The following is a 20,555-nucleotide window of genomic DNA, read 5'->3' on the forward strand; positions in this document are numbered from 1 at the left end:
AGGACTATTTTTCAATAAATGGGTTTAGGATTGTACTACTGTTAAAATGGTAGCATTTCTGTCATATTTCTTAACTTTAGTTAAGCACCTAACTATTCATTCACGTTGATCAGGCCTGCCATATGTACAGCATCATTATTATCCTTATATTGTAGAGATGAAGCTTTTAGGAGCTTTCCTGAGGCCATAGTACTGTACATATAGTGAGTTCCCAAAGTAGTAAGATGTCCTGGTACATAGTTTATTCTCTTAGCAACTACCAAATAGTAGCTCTGCATAAACCTTCTCCAACCTAGCACTCTCCAGATGTATTAGGTCTACAACCTCCTTCCAGGATCCCTACATTATAAGCCTATAGGTAAAACCAAACCAACAGAAAAAAAAGTAAGCACCCTTCACATACAACATTTATGCCACTCCTGAATGAGCTCTGTGCCTGCATGATTATCTGCCGTCAGTTATGCTGAGGAGCTGAATTGTACAACTTTTAGCTGTACAGAAGCCAGAACCAATAGAATCATTGCAAAGAGAATTTTCAAGGGTGAAGAGTGGAGCTTCAGGGCAGGCAATTTCCCTCTGGGGGGAACTCTTGCTTCAATGTATGGATGTATGGATGTATGTACTGTATGTATTTATTTAGAAGATTTACAGGGCCACTTAACTCACAAACAATGACCTTGGATTGCTTATATGTGGTTAAAAACATGAAAACAAAAAATCAAGAGCAACATACAGTAACTCCAGCTTAGCATAACCAAGGCAACCACAACATATTCTAATACAAAATCATTTCAGGGTAGAATGTTGTGGCTCAATGCCCCAGGGAAAAAATCCAAATTTCCAAGGACTTACAGAAGGCCAGCAGGGACAGGACCATCTGGACCTCAGAGGGAAAGTCGTTCCTCATGGCAGGTGCCAAAAAAGCGAAGACATGCTTCCTAAGTCCCACTAGGTGACATTGTTTCATGGAAGGGATGTGAAGCATGTCCAGCTGAGATGAGCAGAGACAACTGGAGACAAGCAATTGCACGAATATTCTGGCCCTATGCCAAGAAGGCCTTTATGGGTGATGAACAGCACCTTGAATTGCACCCAGAAACCTACAGGGAGCAAGTACAGCTCACAAAGTAAGTGTATTACATGGGAATTTTGTTTCTTGCTGCCACCTTACTCCTGGGCTTTCCCCACTGAGAGAGGAGATTAAATTGCCAAGTTATCACACTACAAGTTTTTTCCTACTTGCCTTATAAGTTGAGCTGAAGGGAGATTGGTCAGCTGTAAGGAGCATTAATCACCTCATGTGGTACTCTTGGTGTATCGAGGTCCATGGCTATGAAGATAATTTTAGGAAGGTTTAGAACAGTTTTTGGGGAGCCGGTGAGTAAAAATGGTGGCACTGTGAAGGTGCCTAAGCCAGCCGTAGGAAGAGAGAAAGGAAGGAAAGTTTAGCATTTTATCTTCTATTCTGGAATAACATCAAGAGAAAGAAAGGCAAGAGGTATCTTTGAATTCTTCCTTGAATCCTCCAAAAATGCAATGGAGTTTCCCAGAACTTGGATCATCAGTAATTGGATGCACGTAGTATTCATATTCTAGCATTGAGTAATGTCGTCTGCAATCTGGAATACTTGATATTGTCTTGGTTTGAAGTGGGTGGGTTTAAGGCTGGAAATTTTGGGCCACCAAAATTCAGCATTAAAGTGATGAAATTTCAGCAGCATGATTTCAGGCCATTTTTATAGGTGGAATGGAGTGGGATTGAAGCATAGGTGTGTGCTATAAATTAGAATTGAAAAGTGGCAAATTGTGTATTGTGATCTCACAGTGCTAAGCCTAACCTTTATCCTTAAGTCCTGAGGTTGGACACAGGTGTATAACTCATGGGATCTGTGTTGTGTCACACATTTCATCACTTCCCCCTTCGCTGTTCAGTGGATGGCTATGGATTTAGGTATAACAATGGGAGTCGTCTATCTCTTGGAGATTTCCTTCTCTTCTCATTTCTGAGAGGAAAGAGAGACAGAGAAAAAATGTGTTGCTGGAAACTGGCCATTTTGCAGCTGAATTTTGGCAGTCTGATCTCAGGCTGTTGGGAGGCTACAAATGGCATGCTAAAATGTCATGGGTGAAATACTGGTAAGAATGTGGGAGCAGAGAAAAATGTAATTTGTTTATTTTTTTTTTAAGTGTGCTACTGGCACATTGTAGAATGGGGCAAAAGTAATTTCATATTAAAAAAATATTGAGTGATTTCCAAATTGCTACTGCTATTGCTTTTGTTTAGACAACACTCTTCTCTTCTAGTGCAATTTACTCAGAGATTTATTGGTACATCCTGATTTACTTTTAGCCCATTCCTGGCAACCAATATTCTCAATTTGAAGTTGATGGGTTTCATAGATTGTAGTTTTGCCCAAGATCTCCAAGGAATCAAATATGACCAGCTGGTTGGAATGCATAGTGCAATCTTTACTGTTCCCAGTCCCCAAAATGGCATGCAAATCTGTCTGCAGTTTGTCCCTGAAGCCATCAGCTTTAGCTCAACTTCAGAAGCTCAGGCATTTAGCTTTACAATTACCTTAACTCAATCCCCAAGATGAGGGCAGACCCACATCTATCCTTCTGACAGCTACAAAGAAGCTTCTCACAAGTTTATAGATTAAAATATGGCCAGGACCCACACACATTTATGGTCTTCAATGACTACTCCACTGCAGCCTCTGAAATATTGTCTGCAGGTGAATGACAGCCAGGGAAAGTATTGACTAGGTAACCTTTGGAATGAAAAGGTAACAAGAGGGACAGGTGCTTTGCGGCAGAAGGGTTAACTCTGGAGAGAGAGAAGAGAAAGGATGCTTTTAATTGTCATGGGGCAGAAGAAGGAGGAAATGATTTTAAAAAGATGCAGAAATATTCCAGGGTAATAAAATATCCCCTTTTTCAGTGTCAAAGTTAATGTTCCAGGCCTCAGGTGAAATCGGCTTCTTATCAGAGAGTGGTTTCCCCTTGAGAGGCCTGGCAACGCCATTGCTGAGTGCTGCCACTTCCCCATTACACTCTCAGGAGAGGCGGCTCCATACTTCATTTCGGAGAGGCTGATTATATTGAAAGGTGGAGAGGTACAGTTGGAAGTGAGGGGAAAAGCCAGTGCGTGTAAATAATATGAATGAGTAGGATGCTGTTAACCCAGCCGGGGCTGATTTCACTCCTCTCTTTCTCCAGATGTTTCTTGGCTGCCTCTTCTCTAATCTGACTTTATGGCTTCCTGACCCAATCTCAGGGTAATAAAGGGATACAACCAATGGTATTTCGATCCCTTCCCCACTGGTTACATACAGGTATTTATAGTAGTCACATTCATATAACCTTCAGGAAGGTTATCTCAGCAATTTAGGGACAGAAGTTTAGTTTTCTGATGTAGTGACCTTCTTAAGATCATCCAGCAAGCTCTGTGCTCCAAAAGAGATTTGAAAGTGATTTTCCTACCCTTAAACTATATAGCTATTTTCTGCATTGTGTTGGGTCTCTCCACTTATTATCCTGGGTTCTACAAGGAAAAAAAAAGTATAGGAGATAAAATAGGGGAAGGTGGAAAATGTAATAGGAGATGGTTGTGCTTCCTCTTCAAATGTGGCCAGACTTATATTCCAATATGGGCTCCATTTTGCCTCTCACTGGTTTTCAGTCAAGGCAAACTTCTGTCCAGGAGGAGGGAAGCTGCAGAAAAAAGCTTGGGCAATGTCCGTTCTCTGGGTTCATGAATGGAACTAGCTTTGCCAAATGCAGTCCAAGAATCCAGACTGGGTTCATACAGCATGCTAAGCTGCAATGTAATTTGTTTTGTCTTGACTGGCATGCTGTGCAAACCCAGCCACTGTATTTAATTGTCATGGGCAGAAGCAGAAGAAAAAGATTTTGGTGTGGTGTGGGAACCTGGCTAATTCAATACACCGTACTTAAACCATGGCATAATGGAATGTGTAAAACCAGCCATTTTCACGGTACTGCTTCTTTCAGCAAATGGTACCTACCCTGTGCAAGGTGAGGGTTATGGCACAGGATGCCTTACAAAAAGACCAGTACTTCTTAGATGTGACCCGCATGCCTCAATACAGATGTAGAAAATGCAAACTGGGATAGTGAAAGTATTAAACATTTGGAACTGTACTGAGTAAATTGGAACTCTTGAAGTAAATTAGGAGACCTATAAATCCGCCTTACTCTTTTTTTCATTGCAGTTAAAATTATAGATTTTTCATTGCAGTTAAAATTATAGATCACCTTTTGGTGATATAGGCATTACTTGTGCTATCAAAAGCAATATAAGTTTTACATGGACAGGTATCATACTATTACTAAGAAGAGAATCGTATTGTTGATATCATATTATGTTTTCTGTAATGATCAGTCTTTCTCCTAAAATAATAGTCTTCTCACTGTGTCTCAAATGGTACCGTGTGCCTTAAAATTTATTCTTTTGAAAGCACAGGAACAATGCGTACTGGACTACCCCATCTGTACCGGAAGTTTGGAGGGTGGAAAACATGGCTGCCATGGCAAGCTTGGTTTCTTCTCCCAGGATTTCGGGAAGATTTTATCTCTTTGCCACTGTAAGAAACGGAATCTGTGCGTCTGGCTCGGACAGATCATGGAAACAAGAGAGTAGTTCATACAGTGAGCAGGAATCCACTCAGGCAGATATGTCTGTCCCAATGGAAAATCCGTTTAAGGAGCCTCCTAAAAAGTGCATCTTATGCAGTGTAACTATTGACTACAAGAATCTACAGCTTTTATCACAGTTTATTTCTCCATACACTGGTCAGCATATAACAGGCTTATGTACGAAGAAACAGCATGAAATTGCAAAAGCCATTAAAAGATCCCACGCAATGGATTTATGTCGGTTATGTATAAGGACCCAGTGTTTCACAGTGACCCCAAAATATGTAATATTAAATATCCAGAATAAATTGTATCAATCATGCTTAATCTATTTTTGTAATTACACTATGTTCATTACTAGAATATTAATAAACAAGCCATCGATAAACAACAACAACAACAAAAAAGAACAATGCATATTCACAAAATAAAAGAATAAAAAATGGATTGGTGTATTTCAACATAAATATGGACATTAACATATAGAGTATGATTTACTATTTCTTTTCATTTATTAATTACAATTATATCTTGCCTTCCAGAATAATGCTTTTCCCATATTCATGTATATCATGTTATTTTTTTCAGGATAAAAAGTGTTATGCAAAGCATCTAAATTAAGTTAGAATCAGTAAGCAAAATAACATAAAGTATTAGATAAAAGAAAAACAATTATAACTAAACCTAATTTACACCAACACAATACCTCTCTATCCCTTTCTATATTTGCCAGCAGCAGCATCTGTAACAAAGATGACATTAGAGTGATAATACATACCTGATGATGCCATCATGAAAATACCATGATTAAGTACTTAGATCATTATCATTCCCCCTCTCTCAATACCCCCCCCCCCCGGAAGAATGCTGATGCTTGCAAGCCATCCTTGCTTCCACCACTACCAAACATTATTTCATAGATTGCTTTTTGCTCTTTAAACTATTGACCTCTCTCTTTTTGAGGATCTCATCAACTTCATCCATCCACTACTTTCTTGGTCTTCCACTTCCTCTCAATCCATTCATTATTCCTTCATATCTTTATGTGATTTGATGCTCATTCATTCGCTTTAGGTGATCATACTACTAGGATGACACTTCTTTCATGCCAGTCACTCATTTTTGTACTGAATCCCCATTCATTCAGAACTCATTCACTCTTGACCTCTCTATTCTTGTTTTACCTAAGCACTTTTGAAGTATCCCATTCATGCTGGATTCTGCTATTCTCCTGACATACCCAATTCTCAGTTGCATATTAACAAAATGGGAGAGAGACACAGCCATTTTTTTAATATTCAATCTTTGCAATAGACTATATATTACTCATTGCCTGTCTACCAGTATTTGAATATCTCAGAATTTCTCTATCCATATAAACAAATGTAAATAAAAATGCAATATATTCTTATTTATAAACAAAGACATTTCTGGGGCAGTTGTGATAATAGTCTTTTGGGTGAGGATTCTGGGGTGGTCATTGACCAACTTACTCCATCTCTCCTCAGGAATCCTTCCTATGGTCAGCTACTGGTATTCACCATTATAGCCAACTAGTTTTCATTATGCTTTCCATTCTGCATAATTAAGAATTAGTGAAATCCCTAATACTAATGCCTCTGAACATTGGCTGAGTAATTATCCTCATCATTGGTTAACTACAACCAAAGCCTTTGCATTTAGAGTAACATCTTCCAAGCTATTTGATTTTTAGGTAAATGTGAACCTGGCCCTTACAATTACCAAAGGAAACACCTTAAGTTCAATGTGCAATTTGTTACTATAGAAATGGTCTTCTGTAACTCTTCACTCATGCAAGCATCTCTAACAGCATGTACATGATTTATTTTCTTTAGAATGCTTATCATGTCCCCCCGCCCTCACAGTATTGGAAGACTGTAGAAAGTTTTCAGCAATACACAATATGAAAATACTATAATCATAAAGCTCAAAAATTATATATAGAGGATGCCCAACAAATCATCTGGGAACTTCCCAAGAGTTCTATGGAAATATTCCAGACCTATTCAGCAGCTGGGACAGAGCATTCTAATTGGCCTTCTGCCCTTGTGGGAATCCAGGGCATCTGTGATCCAAAGTTTGATAAGGAAATAAACTAACATGGCAAAGTACTGAATATGTCTTTTATATTTTCATGCTCATCTGCTCCAAAGTAAAGACCCTATCAAGTGTATGTGGGTTGGGGCTGAGATTACTTGCTACAAGCTCATGGTTGCCATGGAAGCCATGAACTCATGAGCTGCACCACAACCATATTCCAGGACATGGAGGTCAAAGGCCTCAGGAACCAGCCTTGAGGTGAGATCCAGGAGCTTGTGGAGGGTCACTGCTGGATAACTTGGGGTTGGTATATCAACAGGAGGCCTAGCTTACCAAACTGGCCTAAATTCCATGCACAGCCATTCACATCTAGTCACCTCCAGGACAGTGCTTCCCCTGACTGCTAGATGTTGCATGAAATACCCTAATAAGGGAATAATCGCAGTTGACATTCAAAATTGCTTGAAGATGTTTTTCAAACTTGGTAGCTCTAAGATGTATGGACTTCTGCATGCTGGCTGGGGAATTCTGGGAGGTGAAGTCCATGCATCTTAAAGTTGCCAAGTTTGAAAAACACTGATGTAAATTATCTATCAAATAACAAGATCTGAAATAATTGAAGGAAAATACTTTAAATTGGCCTTCCCCAAGTGGACCCTCACAGAAGGTGTTGGGATTGCAACTCCAGCATGGTTAAAGGCATCACAAGGAATCAAGTTGGGGGCACCTCAAGACTACTTAGAAAGCTGTAGCAGGACAGGGCCTAGTTCCATTTTTAACCTTTGTACAGATTAGAGAGATTTTTGGTATAGCAACAACAAAATGTGCTTAAATCTTAATAAAGGGATAAGCTAAACCACCTAGCCAGTCTAACTTGGATGGTAATTAGCCACTGCAGTCTTTTTCCTTCAGCAAATTTAAACCGAAGCCACCCAAAACATCTAATCCTTCGACCTCCCAGATGCACTACATCAAAAGAATTGGCTTCTGTCAATAGGCATGCTTTTTTTGACAAAAATCTTTTAAACAGCCTCTCAGCTTTTCCATTCTAACTATGTGACCTGCTCAGTGAATTTGCCAAGTTGTTATAATGCTGCAGGTAATTGACCAGCGAGATATCAAAGCAAAGTTTGATAAATTTTAATAAATTTCATACAAGAATTTGAACTGTCAGGGGCTCTTTTGAAGTAAACCTCTGAACTTGTTGAGGCTTTTCACATGATAGCACGCACACACATATACACAAAAAACCAACTCTGCTGCTCCCCCCAACTCATGCCACCCCACCGCCCCCTGGTATGCAGAACAGCTGGCTGCATTGCAAATAGAAGAGGCAGCCTGGCTTAGATATATCAAAGGTTATATTTCACTTTGTAATGCAAGTTCAGGATTGTAAAAGGGCAGGTTATGGCTTGTAGCAGTTTCATTTATACGACGCAATTCAAGGGGGAAAAGTGGTGGAAACATCATGGGGGGAAAAAAAGCCAGGATGTAACAACAAGGAAATTTCTGATCTATTCTCCATAATGCTTAGAGGAAATTATTTTGAAAAGTTCAAATGTGGCCTCTCCACACTTCAGTGAGAACACAAGTCAGAAAGGGCAATTTCCTGCTACTTTGAAGAGGCACACTCCATTCAAAACCAACACAGTTTAGTTTAGCACAACCTAAGCACATTTAAGAAAGCTGCGTATCCCCTAGTGGTAGTTTAGGTTAAAAGTCTGGGCAGCTACAAGAACTGTATTACCCATATTGGCAATAGAATTCATACAGTGCTGTTCTGGGTGGAAGTGAGGTCACAGCTAGTTAAGAACATGCTCCAGGTTTTCCCGTTTCTGTTCCAAAGGTTTTCTGCACTACCATATGCTGCATTAACAGAACATGTCATGATTGTGCCAACGTTTGCATCCTCTAATCTCAGCATATCTTGCTATGGTCCTCTTTAACTTTAGGAGGCGTAAAAATTGGCAACACGCGTTTCGAAACCTGTTTTTGTTATGACATGCCAGTTAGTAGGAATGATCAGGATTGGTTCCAGGTCTGAGAAGGTCTTGGGCAAATTGACCTCAGTGGCACTGAAGATTTAATTGTTTTTTTTTTCCCTGCCTTCTTTTTTTCTTTCTTTCTCTCCATCCCTCCATCTTTCCATTGCAGGCTTGCTTGCTGCTGCCTGCTTCTCCTCCTCACTACTCTGCTATGCTTTTGCAAAAAAGAAAAAGAAAAAAAAGTTCTGAGGCAGGACTGCCACCATGCGTATGCCTTGTGGGAACCCAGCCAGTGGGGCAGCAGTGTGATGGGAAGCCTGTCCATTTACTGTGCCATTCCTCTCATCTGCATGTCCCCCAGACAGCTGTAGATTAACCTCCATTAAGCAAGGGTCCCTTGTATTTTACAATACCATAGCAGCACCCTTGAGTGGCTGACTTACCCAGCACTTGATAAGGATTGTGGAGCCTAGAACGGCATTCTATAGCAACATCATTGGATCCCCATCATTTGGGGCACATACATGTGATGGATCCTGGGAGCTACCAGAGGATGCTGGCTGATGATGTTGGTTTTGGAGCGACTAAAATAATTTTTAGAATAAGAAGACAGGCTTATATGAGTTTCACAGTTTCTGAGCTCAGTAAGTCACATTGGGGAGTCACATGGTGTTGTGAACTAGTCAACTCAGGAGTTGCCCCAAAGTTGTTTCAACTTGAAACCTGGCATATGGTGGGCAAGGCTTCTTTTAGCTAGAAATGTTATAGTAAGGGGGTACATGGTTAAATTGGGGCTACAATGTAAGTCAAAATGAAACTGATGTGAAACTGCAACTCTGACATGTTTAGGACTCAGATGCTATCCCAGATGCACTAACCAAGGGGAAATATTGTATAGAATTCAGTGGGCTCATGTCTGATTACACATGCATATAATTGCCCTGCTAGTTATTAATTTAAGGTAATTTAATTCAAAGAAAGGGTTGCTATATCTCTATGGGGACTTGCCCCTACAGGACCCTCCCCCATGTCTGTGCTACGGCCTTTTTATTAGGTAATTGGAAGAACAGTTTTCAGAATACATGCACAGTTCATAGAAGTCAGTTTTTCAAATGCAGTTCATGCAGTTCATGTTAGGCTCTATTTAGACATTCTGACTCCTGCAATACCCTTGGTGTGAGGGGGACCACCCTCACAGTGGCCCTTTGCCCCTCACTGCCTGCCTGCCTTCTGTCCACTCCATTGTTCTTTGGGCCTGAGGCAGAAGATGAGGAAGCATGCGGAACTTGAACCCATATGAGGTAGTACATGTGGGTAAGGCTTTAGCCCCTAGCGTACAACTTTGACACAACTGGGTTTGCTGATTCCATGCTTTGAAAGATATGTCTTGAAAAACCCCATGGCAGAAAGGAAGCTTGGTAGATGCACTTCTTTCTTCAGTCCAGCTCAACAAATTTGTATCTATCACACAGAACTTTTAAGATACAGGAGCCTGCTTTAGACCAGGTGCAGTGTTCAACCAAGCCCCCACAAAGCCATGACTGAAATTCTTGTAGTCAGGGCTGACACAAAAGAAGAAGATAGCTCTCACTGAGGATGTACAGAATTATTTGATATATTAACAGAACAAAGGATATTAGCATATACAGTAAGTTACTTTGAATACTAGAAAAGCTCATTTTCCTCCTCCTTCTTCTTTCTTGGGGAGGGAGAGAACCGCTGTTGTACCTGCTCATCCTTTAAGCCGCATGCAAACCATGACAAATTTTTCAGAATGTGATCTGACCAAGGAAAGTCCTCATGTTGCCACGATGAAATCAACATTTATGTTCCAATATCCTGTTTTAGTTCTGAAACTATGCAGATGTATCCTCCAGATTTTTCTTTATTTGCTTAGTGCATTTTTGCAAAAAGAGATGCCATATTCATCAGAACTGGCTTCAGACTGAAGTTAAAACAATCTTTTTGATATGTGTGGAAGAAACATCTAGCACAGAATATGCGTGTGCCTATGTGTGTGAGTGTGTAAAACTATAATGTTCCTAAGCTTCTGTGTTACCTTCTGGGTTTATTTGTGTAAATCTCCTTGTGTCTGCAGCTGTCATTCTTGTTTTGCATACTCATTTTCATAGACTTTAACATAAGCATATCTTCATCTGGGGGAAAGCAATCCTTTAAACCTCCTTAGGTTATAATCTTTAATTTTATACTGTGGCACCTTGGAGATATAAACTAAGGATGAAAACATTAATCAGTGCAATTAATAAATAAATTCATTATCCACAGATTAATGATGGGCACCTTTCACTGGTGCTTTGGTCTCTAAAAAGGTATTCATTTTGGTGGCCACTGTTGTCAATATTTTTTGCATGTTTCTTGACTGCAGCTGTGTGCTTAAGCTGATCTTCAAAACAACAAATGATTCTCTGCAATGTTTTGCTGAGGAAAACAGCTATCTTAATTAAAAATCCTCAAAATGCCACTTGGATTGAGATTATGCAATGCTTATTTTAATTGGTTAACTGATTGATTCATCAGTGGGAAGGAAAGCCTCCAGGCAATTAACTGACAGGCTCTGCTGCTGCTTCAGCTACCACATGGAAGAAGCTGGAGCCACTCGTACACTGTAAAAGCAAGGCTGTCTGCTTCTCTTCCCCAAAATATTGCTCCCCAAAACCTACCTTTTCCTCCACTAAACACTGCTTCAGTTGCTAAATTACTGTTGAACTGGATCATGCCATTGCATATGATTCAAGGGATTATTTATGGCCCCACTGTTTTCTCTTCACCTGTCCCATCCCCACCTTCCAAACACCTCTTGCACAACATTGTACCAGGGCACTATGGCTTCTCTTGAACCCATGCAGGGCAGAATTTAGGTGCTATTGCAAGCACCAATTTGGGAAGATCATTTTGATTGGATGTCAGTGTGGGATTCCAACTGATTTTTTTTTAATCCCAGTATTTATGTCTTGCCATTCTGCTGCTTACACACATTAGTCTGAGAGGTAAACAAAGATAAAATACAGAAGCTTATTTTAATATAATAATAAAACAAGCGTCAAAATAAGAATTTTATTATCGTGCAAAAGGTGCTAATCCAGTCTCCAAGGGCTGGCATGAAGGCCATGTCTCATGACCCCCACTAACTCATCCTTCACTGCAGCTGACTGGTGGCTCTTTAAAAAATACAAGAAAGGCCCTCAACAACAAGTTCTAGTTTCCTTAATTTAATATTCTTGTATGCAAGATCTGATATCCTGCATCTTTAGACAGTGGTGCTTTCACATGGCATTCCAGAGGATAACGGGAGAAGGACCATCAGTATTTGGCCCAATGTGGTAAAATGGGACCCATCAAAGTTGGTACTGTCACAGTTACATTCTTTCATCTGACTTTTTTTTAAAATCTTAATTAGGAGCTAGCTGGTTGAGGATTTTACTTTATAAAAATATCAGTTTCAACCAAAATAATGGTGCTTATTCTCAAATAAATGTGTTTAGCATCAGAGGAGAAACAAATTTAATTTTGTTCTGGTAGTCATGATGGTATTTTGATTTAAATATGCTTAAAATGTGTACATGCTCAGAGTATTCCTTCTGTCCCCGTCCCCCCCCCCCCAAATCTGTATTCACAAGCAGAAATTTTCTTTTCTTTTGCTCTTATTAGGTAAGTATAAGCAGTTTTAAAGCATGGAATGGCAATGTCAAAGAGTAAGAAAATGTGATTGTGTGCTTTGTAATTGAGTACACATGGCCATCTAAAGTGCCTTCCTCCTTTCTCACCCTCCTTTCTCACCATTATGTCTAACATTTTCTGGCTGCTCCACTGCCTTCAGTATAGCTGAATATAAGCTCAGGCTGTCCCCAAAATAAAAGATTTGTAGAATTCAGTGGCTAAGTCAGTAGAATGATAGAAGTTGGTGATTCTGCACTGTTACTAATTCAGAATTAGGAGCTAGAAATCTAACCATCTTTCTAACTTCCTGAACTTACAGTTACTGATGAGTAATTTGCCCAATTAATTATAGGGGATTATGGCCCTTCCTATTTGCATTTCCAGACTTCGCCCATTCATGACCCTCCCATAAAGCAAACCTCCAAATCCCTCGTTTAAACTCTGCAAGTTTTAAGGCTACTGTTCAGGATAGAAAATAAGCCAAAGCAATCTTTGGAGAGATTTAGAGCCCTTCTGCTCAGTGCCCGGTTTGGACGTCTGAGATTGTATTGTACCTACCAATCATCTAAACAAACAAACAAACAAGTGAACTCCTATATTAAATTCAGTACTAGCACTGGTTGCTGAGGCTCCTTAGAGTATTTCCTGGGGAGTCTGCATATTGCCACCTGTTGCTATGGTGAAGTCTCTTTTATCATAAACACTGGATAAACAGCTGCTGCCAGAGAGCCTCTTTTTTTCCTTCCCTGGGTTTATTTGGAGAAAGTCAATGTGGAAAAATAAACATTCCCTGTTCTTGGGTCTATAGATCAGTGTTTCTCAACCTTGGCAACTTTAAGATGCATGGACTTCAACTCCCAGAATTCCCCAGCCAGCATGCTGGCTGGGGAATTCTGGGAGTTGAAGTCCACGCATCTTAAAGTTTCTAAGGTTGAGAAACACCGATCTATAGATCCTTGCAACTCAGATCCAAATACAGCCCTTCAGGCTTTCAGCGCAGCTCAGTTCTGGCTGTTTTCCAGAAGTTTGGACTTCAACCAGAGCGTTGCATGTGATTTTTGTAAATTCTCAAGAAAGCCTGAGAACAAAGAAACAGGAATAATTGCAAAGTAGGCATCATTCAAATAGTACCTTCCAACATGCCTCTTCATATAACCTCACGCTGCACAATCACAATGGGGAGAAAAATACCCTTTAGGATCCTGCCTCTGCTGTTTCACCGCCAAGTAGTACTATTGAACCGATCACACTATATGAAATTGTGAAAGTCTCTTTTTCAGGTTTTCAGCTAGCCACCATGCTTGGTTCCCTGATCATTGTCTGTTCTCTTTGGGATATTGTGGAGTTCCCCCTTAGAAGTTTTTATTTTCATAATGATTTGCTCTCTTGAGCCTGTTGATACCTCTCCCTTGCACATTTTGCCTTTACAAAAGTAAGAAATCCCATACTGCAAAAATGAGAAATGGGAAGAACAAATGTGGCTTTGCAACCAAATTAGCATATCTCTAGCATGTAATATTTACCTGAACCTGGGGTGGAAAGGGTTAAAAATAAAAAAAAGCAATAAGCTTTTTCCCTACTCTAATTTTTGTCTAAATCAGTGTTTCCCAACCTGGGCAACTCTGAGACGTGTGGACATCAACTCCTAGAATTCTTAGCAATGGCCATACTGGCTGGGGAAGATAGCGGCCAACCGTGCCCATGCTATTGCCAAGAAAATCTCAAGGATGTAACCCAGTCGTCACCAAGAATCAAGCTCAGTTTGGTGACTTTTAAAAAAACAGCAGGTTTGCATTCAAATGGAGTGTGTTTGTCGCAAAGGTCTCTGTCATGTCTATCAAAGGTTAGACAGCCATAAATCTACTGTCAGTTACATCCTTGCTAGTCCTGAAACTGATTATTCCAAGTGGTTGGGCAAACTGAACCAAGTTGGGTTAAACAACCTCACATTTTCCTTTGGACAGGGCCCAAAGACTGAATATCTCCAGTCTGCTTGGTATAGCCAATTCCCCTAATCTTCTGCCAAACTGATTTCTTTGAAGAAGAATTCCAGGTACAAAAATAAATAAATAAAATAAAATAAAATAAATAAAAACTTGCAGCCTGAAAAGCCAAATAAAGCTGTCTTCGTTTGGCCAAACTGAGCCATCAAAACTTAGAAAGCGATAAACTATTCAGGACACCTCTCTTCTCCATATACAAGATGGGCCTCAGAGGGAGGACAGCCATAGTCCTGTGCACACATCAGAATAAATATATTTGGGAATGTATTACATGACAAATGTTTTAAAAGGTCTGGAGGAGACATTGTAAGAAAAGCGGTAGTGCAGGATAGGGTATTCCATATAGTGTTAGTATTTTTGTTGGCAATAGGGTAGAATGGATGGAATTACGAAGGAACAGCAGATTTTATAATCATAAGCTTCCCAAATATTCCTCTTTCCTTTCCTTTCCTTTCCTTTCCTTTCCTTTCCTTTCCTTTCCTTTCCTTTCCTTTCCTTTCCTTTCCTTTCCTTTCCTTTCCTTTCCTTTCCTTTCCTTTCCTTTCCTTTCCTCACACAACTTTTAGTAATATACTTTTTTGGACATATCTTTCACGAATTCCATGTGTGTGTGTGTGTGTGTGTGTACCTGTGTGTTTGCCTGCGTGTGCAGATTCACGTCTGTTCTGTGAGATCTTGTGAATCCATGGCAGAGTTCTTTTACATCTCTGTTTGAGAGATAGTATTACATTATCCAAGTAACAGGAGAGATGAAGGATTTGGGCAGCAACACGTTCAGACAGAGGGGAGAGATGAGATGTAAGCAAGGGAGGCCAAAAAGAAGAAAGTTTTATTTGTCAAAGTGAGAAATAAACAGAGCATGAACCAGAGTTTTAGTTGAATGGACAGAGAAAATGGGCGGATTATTGCAGTGTTTTGTAAAAAGCAATGATGTGACTTGATTTGTGAGAATGTGCTGAATCAAGCTGAGAACTGAATTTTGCATGTGACTGTGGTTGCACCTGATTGGCTGGCTCAAGGCTGCAGTGAGCACACAGTGGACCTTCTTGTGGTCGCCACCCACCTCAGGCCTGTGTGAAAAGCTTCTCACAGTGAGACTAATCTGTAAGAAATATAAGTTTGGGAACCTATATTTTTGAAAAAAAAAAAAAAGAGGAGAGGTTTTAATTGTCAAGTTTGATCCAGACTTATTCAAAACACCAAACCAGCTGTGGAATTTGGGAGTACATCTGGCTTTAGATCTCTTTCCGAAAACCACTTGTTTTTCTTGTTCCCAGATTACAGTGATGGCTTTCATATGGTTGCATGACATGTGTGGTATCTTTCAGCTTGTTCAGAAAGCACTTTCATGAAAAAGATATTGGGTTTTTAATTCCCTAGACAGAAAGTTTTGGTTTTGTAATATGTGAATATAACAGGTTAGAAAGTAGGGGTTAGGACTAAGGTTAGAAATTAGAGGTGTGTATGAGATTCAACTAAATCTTGAGTTGAACTGAGCCCCTTTGGACCAATTGTGTGCATCTATGAGGTAAAGTAGAATTTCCTTGAAATGATGAGAACAGAAATTAGGCTGTTATGAGGATTTGTAAGTGATCTCAACTGAGACAAAGACAAGGGTTCTAACAGTGTTAAAAGAGATTGTGAAATGCATGGAGGAGCTGATGCCTCCAGAGCAGCTGGGCATCAACTGAAAAAGCTTAACACAAACATGGAACCAGTGGAAACCCAAATTCAGTCTGTATGCAGATGCAGAACTAACCCTGCATCTCCCTGTACTGCTAGGGAGTCACCATAAAAGACCATTAATCAGGGACAGGAATGACATGGCATATGAAACTCAGACTTGAGGCAGAGATTGTTAAGAGAGGTAGATTAAACTCTTGACAAACATCACCAAATTGCAACGATAGACAAATTCTCTAAGCAAAAATCCTAGACAAAATCACTAGACAAAAACAAAGAATTAGTTTTCTGTATTGCTTTTGTGCCTCCAGTGTTATCTGGATGTGGGTATCTCAAATATGGTAGTCCTAGTTTGGGGAGAGGAGTCAAGCATAACTGGAACAGTATACATACCCATTTTATGGGAAGGCCTGTGATGGATGTGGGGAAAACAATCATTTCAGGAGACACTGTCATATGATAGTAACAGAAGAAAGATAATTTGGCCCAATCCCTCTCTCTCAATCCAACCCACCTCACAGGATTGTTGTTGTGGGGAAAATAGGAGGCAGGAGTATTAGGTATGTTTGCCACCTTGAGTTATATATAAAAAAATTGGGATAAAAATATAATAAAGGAAGCCTACCTATCCTTTTATAATTTATTAAGCTTCTTGTCAAATACTACTCAATATAGTAACTGCATGTTTAATAACTGACACCAAACAGTGGAAGGAATCCTTTCCCGTTGTAAGAACATCTTTATGCCTGTTGATGTGAACTTAGGACACACATCCCTACTTTTGGTTGACTTCCCGTGCAAGTTGGTGGGGGGGGGGGGGGAAGAAACTGATTTCTTGAATTTTGTTTGCTTTAGACACACGCTTGAAATGCAATTGGGCCATCACTGATTTACTCCATGGTAAAAATCCAGATAACCAAGCAGGCCCAAACGAAATCCTGTGGTCACTACAATTCCTTATTAGAAACCATTTGATTGCATTAATTTTTGGAGAGGGAGGCTTCTTTCATATTATTGGCCTATGGGCTGTGAAAAGGGCTTTCCTTTGGGGTCCAGGCTGTAATGGCAACATATGCAAGGATTAGTGTTCTGAATAAGCTCCCTGAACGGCACCTTTATTTCCTATACTACAGCCTAATTTCAAAAGCCCTCTGCAAGTGATCAGTTCACATGTTGTGGCAAGCAGCGTCTTCCCCAGCACTTGGGAAGGGAAGGGAAGGGAAGGGAAGGGAAGGGAAGGGAAGGGAAGGGAAGGGAAGGGAAGGGAAGGGAAGGGAAGGGAAGGGAAGGGAAGGGAAGGGAAGGGAAGGGAAGGGAAGGGGTTTCAGAAGTAAAAAGGGTTGCAGGGAGAAAGAGAAAGGAAATGAAAGAGTTGGCAGAAATATAAAAAGGGAGCATCTCCTGTAACCACTGGCTTCTGCTATGCTCCAACAGTTTATCTCTTGCCTTTAGCAGAAACAAGGTTCCCTATCTCTGCCCTATGGTATCATTTTTAGGCTAGTGGCAGTGATGTATAGCATAATCTCATGAATCAGAGAGCCATGTGAACAGTATTAGTTTATGGCTCCTTATCATGTGTAAGAAGCTTTTTTGATGTCTTTCATCCTGAAGCAGGAAATGTATCAATGGGTACATTAAACATATCATCTGCAATTCAGGTTCCTGCAAGGATGTGACCGAGTCGTTCATTTCCAACTGCAATAGGAAGATTTCTGAAAGTCTCAGGACTCTTTTCTTTCATAACTTTGCCAAGGTTGTGATTCCTAATTAGTCCCTACAGCAATAGATAAAAATCTGTCTCTGTTTTAATGTCACCAGCCTAGGCTGATATATAGTTCCTTCCAATGGCAGGCATGTAGTGGGGAGATCAGTGAAATTCCCCAGGACCAGATCCAAACAAAAACTCTGAGCGTTTAAGCTTCTGTGCTGTGTAAAAAAGCATATTGGTATTGTTCCTGTTGCCCGGCCTCCTGGAGAGCTTGGCATAAGCCATCACTCCTGATGCCCAGTTTTTTAGCATTATTGTAGTTCTCAGAGAGAAAACTTAGAATAAGTTGTCTGCTTGCTTTTGTTTGCTCTATAGAAGCACCGCAGCTTCTTTAACGGAACCTTTCCCCTCCCACAGACATTTCTCAGAGGTGAGGGAGAGCTATAGCAGACAGGATCCCCCATTGAGAAGAGATGTATAGAACAGGAGCTTGGAATTAACATGCACAGACTATAATTACAACTTCAGACTGGTGACATCTCCAGAAGTGTATTTTTTAAAACCAACTAAATTGATGGCTTATAAGACTTTGAATTTTTTTTTCCCCTATGAGATGATTATAGGTGCTGTGAGAGATTGATGGTGGCCAGATAGATATACAGACCCTTGGGAAAGAGCCGTTCCCTTCCCTTCCCTTCCCTTCCTGTTTTCTTTTACCTGGTATCATCCACCTGCTCCTAGTCAATGATAGTCCATGCTCATGAAATCTTTGCCATGCATAAATGGAAGGATATTTGCCAGAAGACATGAGGCAAATGTGTGTATGTGTGGACATCACAACAAGTAGAATAACTTCGACATTGAGTGGCCTGAATTGATTGGCAGGAATTTGGGCTATGAGAACTGCTGAACAGAAAACTAAGGCCTCTAAATTCAGATCTGTATTAATATTTTTCACACTCAGACTTCCAAGTGCAGTGGGATCTTGGGCCATCTCTAGAATAATTTTCTTCCCAGTTACTGCTGTCCCTATTGCAGGCGAGGACATTAGTGCCGAGACGGGGAAAATTTTGATTTTAATGCAAGTCCCAGTAATCAGCTATTTGTGATAGAATTTTCTCTGTCCTGGTCTCCAAGGAATGAGAAGCAAGCAGAGAGGGAAGCAGGGTCAAAAATTAGTATGCAGAAATATCTGATCAGCCAAAGTAATTTTCTTTAATAATCGTATTCATACTGGCTGCTCTTCGCTCACTAGAAGAATTAAGTATTTAATAGTAATATATTTCATCTGGCAGCAGTTCCGTTTCGTTAGGAGCTGTGATGCCTCGTTGGGGTGGAGGGGAGAGATGGAAGGGAGGGAGAGAGGGAGGGAGAATGGGTGGGTGGGTGGCTGGATAGGTGGGGTGAGGAAGAGAGGAACTGGAATGAGAAGAACTAACCAGAGAACAAAGATTTGCTGATGCTGTTGATAACAGTAGAACATCTAGCAGTACTCTAAAGAGTCACAGAATCTATTTCTGACCAAATGTGGAAAGGCTTGTATTATTCTTTAACTGGAAATATATGTGCTTGGCTCGTACACTGTCTATTTTAGCATCCCGCTTCTTAACATTCCTAAAGATCTTTGGTGGAATATTTTAATATTTTAAAAAATGGGATCTAGGATGATGATTAAAATGTACAGTTTTGACCTCTAAATATGAAAATGCAGTTGCTGGGTAATAAAAATTTCAAGCTGAGCTTGATTTCATGCTCATGTCCATGCAAGTTTCTTGGCAATAATCCTATGGAAGTGGCTTGTCACTGCCTTCTTCCAGAATGTTTTTCTGACTCCCCAATCTAGCCTACAGCCCAGGGATTTCTGTAGTCTCCAATGGATCCCACACTGTTTACCTTTTCAGAATCACCCAAGCTGGGCTAAGTCCTGCCACCTAGCAGGCTGCTGGGTTTTCAGAGAATGCATAAGTCGTGGTTAATATTCCCCAAAATGTTTAGCATCACATGGCATGGAAATATGACATTCATTGGACTTACTGTTGCCATGCCAGGTTCACAGAGTAGGCCTACGCAGCAAAATTCTAAGATGTAGGGCTGCAATGTACTGCAGCCAATTTGGTAGTTTCTGAGATTACAAGAATATTTAAGCTTTAAGTGAAAAGAACTTAACTATAGCTATTTTCTCTTGGTAATTGTTGAAGGTCATAAACACCCCCCCTCCCCCAAAGCCTTCTTCAAATTGAGCTTGACTCCTGATGACTGCCGGGCCATGACTACTTGGTGTTCTTGGCAGGATTGTGGAAGTGATTTGGCACTGCCTTTTTCTGGGGTGCCTTTTCAAATTCCCAATCAAGCCTATAACCCCAATATTCCAGAAGGTCTCCCATCCAAATATTGCCCGGCTAGGATCTCCCTTAACCTCCAAGCAAGCCCAGGTAAGGTCAGACAGCTGCTACCCTCTGCTCAGGTGGGTACAGATACTTCATCACGATTAATTTCCAAGAATGTTAACTTATTTAATTAAGGTTTTGCAAATTTGTCAAAGGCATTTAATTTGTTATGTTTTTTCCTCCTGGTATGGAATTTAATATAAAAATCTGCAGCTTGGTACACAAAGAAGAGGACTTTTTCAAAAACGGCAAAAAAATGTGGATGATTTTGTACATGTATTTTGATGGATGATCCAGTGTTTAATCTGTATAATACAAATTAATTCTCATAAATGTACACTGAGTTCAACTTCTACACTGCATTGTAGGTATTATTTTTACCCTGGAA

At 40.2% G+C, this 20,555-nt stretch overlaps 1 pseudogene; it reads left to right on the forward strand.

Moving 5' to 3' along the window:
• Nucleotides 1-4,495: 4,495 nt before the first annotated feature.
• LOC148214216 (small ribosomal subunit protein bS18m pseudogene) lies at nt 4,496-4,969 on the forward strand (annotated as a pseudogene).
• Nucleotides 4,970-20,555: the final 15,586 nt, after the last annotated feature.

Source organism: Python bivittatus, unplaced genomic scaffold (assembly GCF_059951505.1).
Source record: "Python bivittatus isolate LINGU-HERP-01145 unplaced genomic scaffold, Pbiv_v1 ctg000700_np1212, whole genome shotgun sequence".
NCBI classification, from domain to species: domain Eukaryota; kingdom Metazoa; phylum Chordata; class Lepidosauria; order Squamata; family Pythonidae; genus Python; species Python bivittatus.